This window comes from Anabrus simplex, chromosome X (assembly GCF_040414725.1).
Source record: "Anabrus simplex isolate iqAnaSimp1 chromosome X, ASM4041472v1, whole genome shotgun sequence".
NCBI classification, from domain to species: Eukaryota; Metazoa; Arthropoda; class Insecta; order Orthoptera; family Tettigoniidae; genus Anabrus; species Anabrus simplex.
The window spans coordinates 188,741,437-188,751,726 of NC_090279.1; the positions used below are offsets into that span (position 1 = coordinate 188,741,437).

General features: G+C 38.2%; 1 protein-coding gene across 3 annotated transcripts in view; it reads right to left on the reverse strand.

The window, feature by feature from the left end:
* Positions 1-9,887, reverse strand: part of LOC136886298 (fatty acid synthase) — a 146,774-nt gene extending 136,887 nt beyond the window's left edge. For all 3 annotated transcript variants that reach the window (XM_067159028.2, XM_067159027.2, XM_067159026.2), the window contains exon 1: positions 9,843-9,887. The gene's annotated coding sequence lies outside the window, so the exon portion shown is untranslated. The remainder of the gene's footprint in view (positions 1-9,842) is intronic.
* Between the last annotated feature and the right edge of the window lie 403 nt (positions 9,888-10,290).

Below are 10,290 nucleotides of genomic sequence, written 5' to 3' on the forward strand. Positions count from 1 at the left end.
TATAGTAGGAATGTAGATATCATGTTTTCTTTTTTAATATCTGTATTTAAAGTTGGTACTTCTGACACGAATAAAGAAAGATTTCTTAATTCTACCTGCATGTCCTCATAAGATTTTTACAAGTTGTAGGAAATGACTAAACCAAAAATAAGGAAACTGGACACAAATATGAGTAAAGCTAAACCTTCTGGGATCAGACTTGCCATTACGTTATGGTTTCTTGCTACAAGAAATTCTTACTCCAGTTAAACTAACCTCTTTAAATTTTCCAAACAATGTATTGCATTAATCGTAGCAAATTCATTTCTGCAGCTTTGGCGGGATATGTTGAGGTAAGATTAAGCGACAGCAAATAATACACATTTCATTTTGTTCTTTATTATTATTAAACAGAGCAGTTATTCATGTTAATTAGCTTGCAGACTGAATGCTGAAACCCATAACACTGTATAATGAAGTTAGACATTGTTATGATCCTTATATTTGGGAGGTCATATGAGATGAATGGAGAATCTTCCTTAAAAATGTTTTTTTTTAGTATCCGAATCTATTTTCAAACTTAATGGGACCTTCCCTTTCTACCCCACATATTTTCTTCGACTCCTGACTTCACACTCAAATTGTTTAACTATTTAAGCCACTCTCTCCTCAACTGTGTTACTAGAGCTTAACACTTTCAACACTGTGCCCAAATGGGATAAGGGCGCACTGCTTTCCTGGTTCTAGGTGGCACCCGTATACAATACATGTGATTTTTGCGTGTGTTTATAGGCAGCTGCACGTATCCCATACGGTTTCAGTCCCTTGCTTGGAGGTAGTAGTTTATCTAATGTCCACTAGAATGCAGCAGTTATTAGAAAATTCAAACCTAAATGATAAAAAGTGTAGTTTTCCTTGCCGTGACCTCTACCAAGCACTCAATGTGGCCAATGCTGAGTGCAGCAAATACGTCGTGCTATCAGCTGTGTTACTGTGCAAACATGTCCTCACACCAGCTGAATGATAGTGATATTTTTTACAATTGGCTTTACGTCGCACCGACACAGATAGGTCTTATGGTGACAACGGGCTAGGAAAGATCTAGGAGTGGGAAGGAAGAGGCCGTGGCCTTAATTAAGGTACAGCCCCAGCATTTGCCTGGTGTGAAAATGGAAAATCATGGAAAACAATCTTCAGGGCTGCCGACAGCAGGGTTCGAACCCACTATCTCCTGGATGCAAGCTCACAGCTGCGCGGCCTTAACCGCTCGACCAACTCGTCCGGTGATAGTGATATTTTTAATATTTCATCGGAAGAAGTGGGTTCAGAAATAAATGGCAGTGATAAATACTCTGCTTACGATCCAGATATCATATCGCGTGATAGTACGAGCAAGATTTTTATATGTTATGTCGCTTTCGAGTGCAAGTTTTTCGGCTGCATTATTTTACTCTGAATACAAATGACAGAAACAGGTCACCTCTCCTGAAATTTGTGCTTAATTTTTGATTTAGGTGAAGAGACGCAGGCTGGTGATTCACCTGTATAGTAAAAAAAATGTACTGTAGAAGGTGGTACAAGGAGTGTCTGTGCATAGTCCAATGTTTTCAGGGCTACTATACCAAAACAAACTACTGTATTCCTAAATAGGTAAATTTTGTATTTCAAATGTACTTTTGTTTATTTGTGGCTTATGTAGCCACATTAAATGATTCATTTTCATTGTCTGAGCAGGCTGAATGTAAAAGTTTGTTTATTGTACATTTTTGTATGTTTTTCATGAGAATAGTATAATAAGTATAATGAGTATAATTAAAATACTTTAGATATGTACTTCCTGATTACCATCTTCATTTCAGTTGACTGACACCTTCATATGATACAAAAATCAGGTATGTACTATGTTTTGCTGTTATGTAACAATGTATTAAAACCCAGGAAAAAGATCCAGTTCGCTACCAGGGTCCATGTTAAAATATGTTAGTGTTGAAAGTGTTAACATCATCAAGTTCAAATTCTGAAAACAACTCCAAAATCTGCGACAGCCAGAAATAAAAACTGGACCTATTGGATTGAACCAATTATGTTAATCCCCAGAAGACAATGGTGGTCTCTGTCTATCCTCGTACCCTTGACAGGGTGTGGTGACATGTCATGTACCACTGGAAAGTCTCCACCATGCTTTGCAGTCCTGAGCCAACTGTGTAGCCTCATGGAGAGACTTCCCCCCACCAGAATCTTTACATCCTTGAATGATGTTTTATTTTATGAGATTAGAATACTAAAAAAATCTACTTTTGATAGATTGTTCTTTGGCTTAGCGTTATTTAGTAGCACATTTTTTCGACGAACTTGGGTAACCAAATTTACTGACATATAAGAAATTTTCGTAGTTTATGCGGTAAAACTGAATGAAGTATCAAGTTTTTGACTCGTGTAATTTTTGGAGGAGTTTTTGTAAGATTATAATTATACATATTTCATAATTGTGATCTTTAGCCAAATTGTTGATGGTTTTAATTTGTTTCTGGAATTTCCGTTTTCTCATATTTTATGTTTATTTTCCGTGGTCTATCCAAAAACAGAGAATCAAGGTTCCACTGTAAGTCTATAAATATTATTGACGTAATGGGAAGAAACGCAACATTGAATATATGCAAAATCAATTTCTTTAAAATTCACTTTGGAAGTTTAATTTTAATATGATATACTGAGTTTTTGTGCAACAACAGCAAGAATGTTAAAAATTATTTAATTATTTAATTTTTAACATCAATAATTTCAATACGGAACAATGAAATTTTTATCTTTAAACAGCAAGAATGTCACCTAGCGGAAATCAGTAACAGCAGAAGAGGCAGAGTTCACCTCAACTAACAGCAATAATCAATCAGTTTAACGTTATCGTTGATTAGTTCCAGTGTGTCACCCTGAAGATCCTCTGGATCTATAGATCACAAGTTTAAACCAACAGTAGTACTATTTCCTAGGTTATTCACAATTATCTGGAACATTGCATTGTATGGAACGGAAACATGGTCAATAACTAGCTCAGAAAGAAAGAGAATAAAAGCTTTTGAAATGTGGTGTTTCAGAAGAATACTGAAGGTGAGATGGGTAGACTAAATCACGAATGAAGAGATCAAATAATTGATGAAAGGAGAACAGTTTGGCAAAATTTGACAAGAAGAATACATAATGCAACACATTTTATTTCTTGGCCAATTTTGGTTTAAAAAGATTGGAATTTTGTTTGGGACATCTTTGAATATTCCCGCTTCGTCTCAAAGAGTTTTGTTAATTTCTGAGAGATGGCAGTGCTATAACTAGCCTTCAAAATGGCGTCTGTGACAGAGGTGAGTACCGAACAGAGAGCAGTTACCGAGTATCTTTTGGCGAAAAACCGGGGCATCACAGATATTCATAGGTGCTTGCAGAATGTCTACGGAGACCTGGCAGTGGGCAAAAGCATAGTGTGTCATTGGGCGAGGCGTGTTTCGTCATCACAACAAGGTCGAGCAAACCTGTCTGATCTCCCGCGTACCAGCCAGCCGCACACAGCTGCGACGCCTGCAAAGTTGGAATGTGTGGACATCCTTATTCGAGGTGACTGATGGATCACATCAAACACCTCGCTGCTGAACTTGACGTCTCTGTTGGTAGCGCTGACACACTTATACACTAGTTGGAGTATTCAAAGCTTTGTTCCCACTGGGTTCCTCGACACCTAACGGAAGACCATGAAAAGCACATAAGAAACATCTGTGTGGAATTGCTTGCTCGTTATGAGGCTGAAGCTGACAATTTCTTGTCAAACACTGTCACAGGCGATGAAACATGGATTCATCACTTCGAACCGGAAACAAAATGGCTATTCATAGAGTGGCGCCACACCAACTCTCCCACAAAGAAAAAGTTCAAAACCGTACCCTCAGCTGGTAAAGTCATGGCTAAGGTCTTCTGGGACTCTGAAGGGGTTATTCTGTTCGATGTCCTCCCTCATGGTGAAACGATCAACTCTGAAGTGTATTTTGCTACTCTAAGGAAAATGAAGAAACAACTTCAGCGTGTTTATAGCCACAAAAATGCAAACAAACTTCTCCTTCTGCATGACAATGCAAGACCTCACACGAATCTGTGCACCCAACAGGAGCTCACAAAACTTCAGTGGACTGTTCTTCCTCACCCACCCTACAGCCCGGATCTCGCGCCTTCAGACTTCCATCTGTTTGGCTCCATGAAGGATGGACTTCACGGGAAGCACTACGTGGATGATGAGGAAGTTATCGATGCAGCACAACATTGGCTCCGACATCGACCAGTCGAGTGGTACCATGTAGGAATACGGGCCCTCATATTACGGTGGCATAAGGCCGTAGCATTGAACAGAGATTATGTTGAAAAATAGGGTATTGTAGCAAAAGGATTGGAGAATAACATGGTGTATTGGATCCTCGTTAAAATCAACCTGCTTTTAGAAAAAAAAAAATGTGTTGCATTATATACAGGCCAAATTTTAAGACGCCTAGGACTAGGTTTTCGAGGGAAGAGTAGGCGGTAAAAACGAAAGGGGTAGGCTAAGGTATGAATTAGACAAAGAGATTAGAGTAGATGTAGGATGTAATAGTTACGTAGAAATGACGAGGTTAGCACAGGGTAGGGTAGGCATGGAGAGAATGGTAATGAAATGGCGTATGGCTTTTAGTGCCAGGAGTGCCCAAGGACAAGTTTGGCTCGCCAGATGCCGATTTGACGCCAGTAGGCGACCTCCGCGTCATGATGAGGATGAAATTATGATGAAGACGACACATACATTCAGCCCCACTGCCAGCGGAATTAACCAATTATGGTTAAAATTCCCGACCCTGCTGGGAATCGAACCCGGGACTCCTGTGGCCAGAGGCCAGCACACTAACCATTTAGCCATGGAGCCGGACGGAGAGAATGGAGAGCTGCATCAAACCAATCTATGGACTGATGACACAAACAACAATAATTCACAATTACGTCAGTCGGCGTCCATCAATACAGCTGTCATGACATAAAATATTCAAAATTGAACACGTTTGCAACCGCTTAGATGTCAGTAACTGTTCCCGCTGTACCATAATACTTTTTTTGCTTAACGGAGTTAATTTCTGTGTCTCTGTGCATTTTAAATTATCATTTGAGATATTTCAATAATACAGTCAAACCTGCCCTAACCGACACCTTTATTCAGCGGACACCTCCCCATACAGACAAATTTCCATGGAACCAATTTTATTTTACACAAGATGCGTGTAAAATAAACCTCATTTAAGCGAACACATCGAATTATGGACAGTGGACATCGCCATTAATCTCATCCATTTGTCTTAAGCAGACACTTTAGACATTGCACGACACTTTCTTTGCACAGGGCAATGCCATTCTTTATCTCAAAATCATTATGAAAACATACGGAAATTAAACTAAAGGAAAACACAATTTTAAAGAATTCTCACTGAAAGTCCTTTTGCACTATATTTTTCTTGTCTCGCAATCTAAACACGTTTGTCCCTCATGTTTACTGGGTGATTGAAATGCTATTATAGTATTTCTGCCTCAAAATACAGCATATGAAAGTCTCTTCCTTGTCAAGTTTAACTGAACTACCTGACCTCGACCTTATCAGCAACAATGAGTTATGGATATATTGATGCAAGATACCCTGGAAAATCCCTTGGTAACTCGTGACTAAACAGCCACTGGTAGCATTCCCGGGCAACTACAATTCTCAGAATGTACAAAAGACGACCCTAACAAAAGGTTTGGATTGGTCCTGTACAGAACAATTAACTTCACGGCTACTTCAGCATTCCTATGTACCTTTCTTTCTGTTTTCCTTGGACATGAAATAGTACAAACATTCAAAAATACAAGCAGTGGAAATGAAGTTTCAAAGGTGTTGATTAGGTTTAATTCAAGAATGAACAGAATAAGAAATGAGAGAGAAATAGTAAATGAGGTACCCCTACAAAAAAAAAGATAGAAAAGTCAAGTCTACTGTATAGTGGTACGGACATGTTAAGAGAATGGTAAAAGAGAGGATACCAAGAAAGATGTTAGAAATGGAGATGAACGGAAGGAGACCTAGAGGAAGACCAAAGGACAGATGACTCAAATGTGTAAAGAAGAGCATCGAGGCAAGAAGAAGAAACTGGACCACAGTGACAGATGAGAAGTGGTAGATGGATAGAAAACAATGAAGAGGGTTATGTTCCAAGCAGACCCAGCCTGTGGTTTGGAACTGCTCCAGATGATGATGATTATGATGATGATGATGATGATGATGATGATGATTATGATTATGATAGTTTTGTCTGGCTATTTCTAGGGGAGTGCAGCCCTTGTAAGGCAGACGCTCTGATGAGGGTGGGCGGCAACTGCCATGTGTATGTAACTGCGTGTTATTGTGGTGGAGGATAGTGTTAATGATGATGATGATGAAGCTGGTTCGTAAAGTTCACCTCCACTGGGGGCGTGCCAGAAAAGAGCTGCACCACCTCAACACGAGTTTACTAACAGCAAGACACCTGTTTTCACATCTGCTTCCATAGCAAAACCACCTGAGCCATGGTGGCACACTTAAATATTGACATAAAGAGTCTAAATTAGGTACAAAGTAATCACTGATAGAAATTTAAGGAAAATATAACTTGAGTTCTATAATTTACTTCAAACAGACAAGAAGCAACTCGTGAAATAGCTCCACTGCGGCACAAAAAGATTTTTACAGCATCGGCAGGAAGTAAAAATGTAATGTGATCATGGAAATAATCAAAACTGGTGTTGAATATAATAATTTTTACACCTCTGTATAATACGTACACACAGGGAGACAAAAATTGACCTGGTGGTCTTTAAGATCTCTCCTTCAAATAAAATGGTCATTTTTTATAATGCACAAATAAAATGGATATTTTTATTTATAGGAAAAAAGCACAATTTTTAACCTGGTCAACTTATAACAAAAAATGCTTGTCATTGGTCACTAAGATACAACACTACAAAGCTGTAACTTTACCCGAAGCCACTTACGCTTGCGAAACCTTGTTCCAAATTAAAAATGAAAGAAGAACTGATCTGCTCCTCAAAACTGAAAGCATAATTATCAGAACTTGCATAAATAAAAAGGACCAGGTTGAAGGAGTCTGGAGAATCCTCCCCAATGAAACTGTCTATCGAGAGATTGACCCAGTTACCAGCACGATGAAGAAGAAAAGAATCTCTTATTTCTTTCACATCTTATGATTACCAGAAAACAGGATTTTAAGACAACTAGTGATGAGAAATGTGGGAAAGAAGACAGGAGGGCATTGGATCAAAGAAATTCAAGAGGATCTCAAAACAGTTCGACTCAAAATTACAGATGCAGAGAACGAGAATAAAATTACCACCTTTCTCAAGAATCACAAATTTTCAACTGAAATGATGCACGAAGGCCTGTAGCGATTTCAGGCGAATTAAGAACACTGCAATCAGAATGAATGAAGAAGTACTGTTCAGCTGTTCAGCTAAGAAGAATCAAACAGACAACCTTCAAAGAAAAAGTGTACATAGAAGACTCAAGTGGTCCAATGTGGCCAATAGAGTTAATAATAGATATATCAAATCCTAAATGCTTATGATGAACACAGTCACAACTCAAATATTAATGATAAGTTTGTTCCATCACCTCTCTTGGTAGATCAGTGGTGGTGCGTCTGCCTCTGAATCCCAAGATCGTGAGATCAAAACTGGCAGAAAAAGTTGTTTTACAATAGTGGGGAAAAGTCTATTCAGCTCTCCACATCATATGATGTTGCCACACAAAAGATCTCTAGTGACACTTTTGGCACTTACCCAACAGAATAAACTGACACTTAGCCTTGAATTGCCTGACAAAGATCCCTTCCTCTGCGATCTGGTGGAGTGACACTGAACATAAAAATTGACACTCAAGCAGCCTACAAGGTATCAGATGGAAATGTTTGCACACGGTATCTGAGGCCATACAATTATTACTTCCTCATGAATAAGTATGAAATTGTGTGGCTTAGGAGGTCAGCCTATTTTGGATGCTCTAGAATCCTTTCCAAAACTAAAAACTTCACAGACATGTTGGGAATCCAACAGAACTGGAGATCAGAAAACTAGGTTATTTAACAAAACTTGTACAAAACCTGAGTGCAACATACACAGAAAAGACCCCTTCCTTAAAAATGTCCAGAGTATACACTTGAAAGTCAGATTTTTAACATGTACAAAAAAATGAAATTTTCTGTCAACTAAATTTATTAGCTATCTCCAATAATAATAATATTATTAGTATGTTCACTTAAGGTATGTCTTTTCTTTCTCAGCTTATAGTTCTTTTCTGGTGAAATGAAATGGCGTATAGCCTTTTAGTGCCAGGTGTATCCGAGGACAAGTTTGGCTCGCCAGGTGCAGGTCTTTTGAAATGATGCCGTATGCAACCTGCGCGTCGTGGTAAGGATGAAATTATGATGAAGACAACACATGCACCCAGCCCCTGTGCCAGCGGAATTAACCAATTTCAGTTAAAATTACCGACCCTACTGGGAATCAAACCCCGGACACCTGTTACCAAAGGCCAGCAAGCTAACAATTTAACCATGGAGCCAGATTCTTTTCTGGTGAATACTGTATTTGGGATTAACCATTTTAAAGAACATAAATAAGGCTACTCACAGTAAAAATTAATATTTTCATGCCTCCTCAATTAATCTAGTTTTCCACCACTAACCATAGTATTAATAAATATAAAAATATTAATGCTAGTAAGGTTATGTGCATTTTAATTTCTTGAATTGATTGTTTAGGATATCACAGAGTATATTATGCACATAAATTTACTCTTTTACAGAAATCTGACTTGGGTATTTAGATTACCCTGGTTGGAAAACAAGAGGTGTTGTGAAGCATGGTTACGAGAAGGTTGATGAATACTTTCTTTCTTATTTTCTACAATAAATATGTACTGAATTTTCTGCCTTTCTTCTTTCTTTCTCTCCCTATTTTTGTACTTTATCGTCATAGTGAAGTTAAGCACAAGTATGTCCGACTTCAAAGCACTGAAACCCATTACATAATTTTTTTTTTTTACAACCTGCTTTATGTTGCACCGACACAGATAGGTCTTATGGCGATTATGGGACAGGAAATGGCTAAGAGAGGGAAGGAACCAGCTGTGGCCTTAATTAAGGTACAGCCCCAGCATTTGCCAGGTATGAAAATGGGAAACCATGGAAAGCCATCTTCAGGGCTGCCGACAGTGGGGTTTGAACCCACTATCTCCTGGATGCAAGCTCACGGCTGCTTGCCGCTAACCGCATAGCCAATTTACCCGGTGGCATTAAATTGATAACATTTTTAGCAATAATGATAGAAGTGTGTTTGCTATGACTGGATGATGCATTTATATATTAAGGAGCTTTAAAATTGAGGTTTGTCTACAGAAGGTCAAAAAAGCAGGTTCTTTTTATGTTCTAATTAAAATAGCTAAAGCACTAAACATGTAAAGGGAAATACTGTATACCAGGCTTAAACATAGAAAGTATACATATTTTTCGGGTAGCTAATTAGATAAAATGTGGTCTCAAAAGAAGAAGAAGATACGAGACTGGTCCGAGCACTCATTTTTTAAAACGTTTAAACTCAAGTATCTGAATCCAATCTACCATTAATTGGCACACGCTTAAAAATTTCATGATAAAAAGGATGGTAAATTAAGAATAATGAAGTTTTAACCAGTTAAGCTGCCAAAATTTTGTGTGTATTGATCAGGTTTACATTCAAGATTCAAAAGGGATGAAATTATTAGTACAAACAGTACAAACCTGTGAGTTAAGGAGTCACTCCACAAGGAAAAGAGACTGAAGGAGCAATGGTAAGGAGTGAACAATTAAGTAGCAACACAAGGTCATGTGATAATGACTTTGTAAGTAGAGGAGGGGGGAAGAATAAATTACTAATTCATTGGTCTCAAAAATTCATCACCAAACATTCTATTACAATACAAAGGGAATGCAAATTAACTTGTATATTTAAGTAAGCATACTGACTTTTGAAGAATGCCTCAGAAACTAGGGAAAAAATTAAAATTCTTGGTTTCTTTCTTTCTTTTTTTGTTTGCAATTGGGAATTAGAAGTGGGGGAGGGGCACACAAAATTTATATACAGCAAAAAGTACCCAGGTTTGAGGGATATAGCAGGCAGTGGGGAGGAAGGGGGGGGGGTAAATCAAAATTGAAAAAAAAAAAAAAAAAAAAAACAGCCAGCTACAAA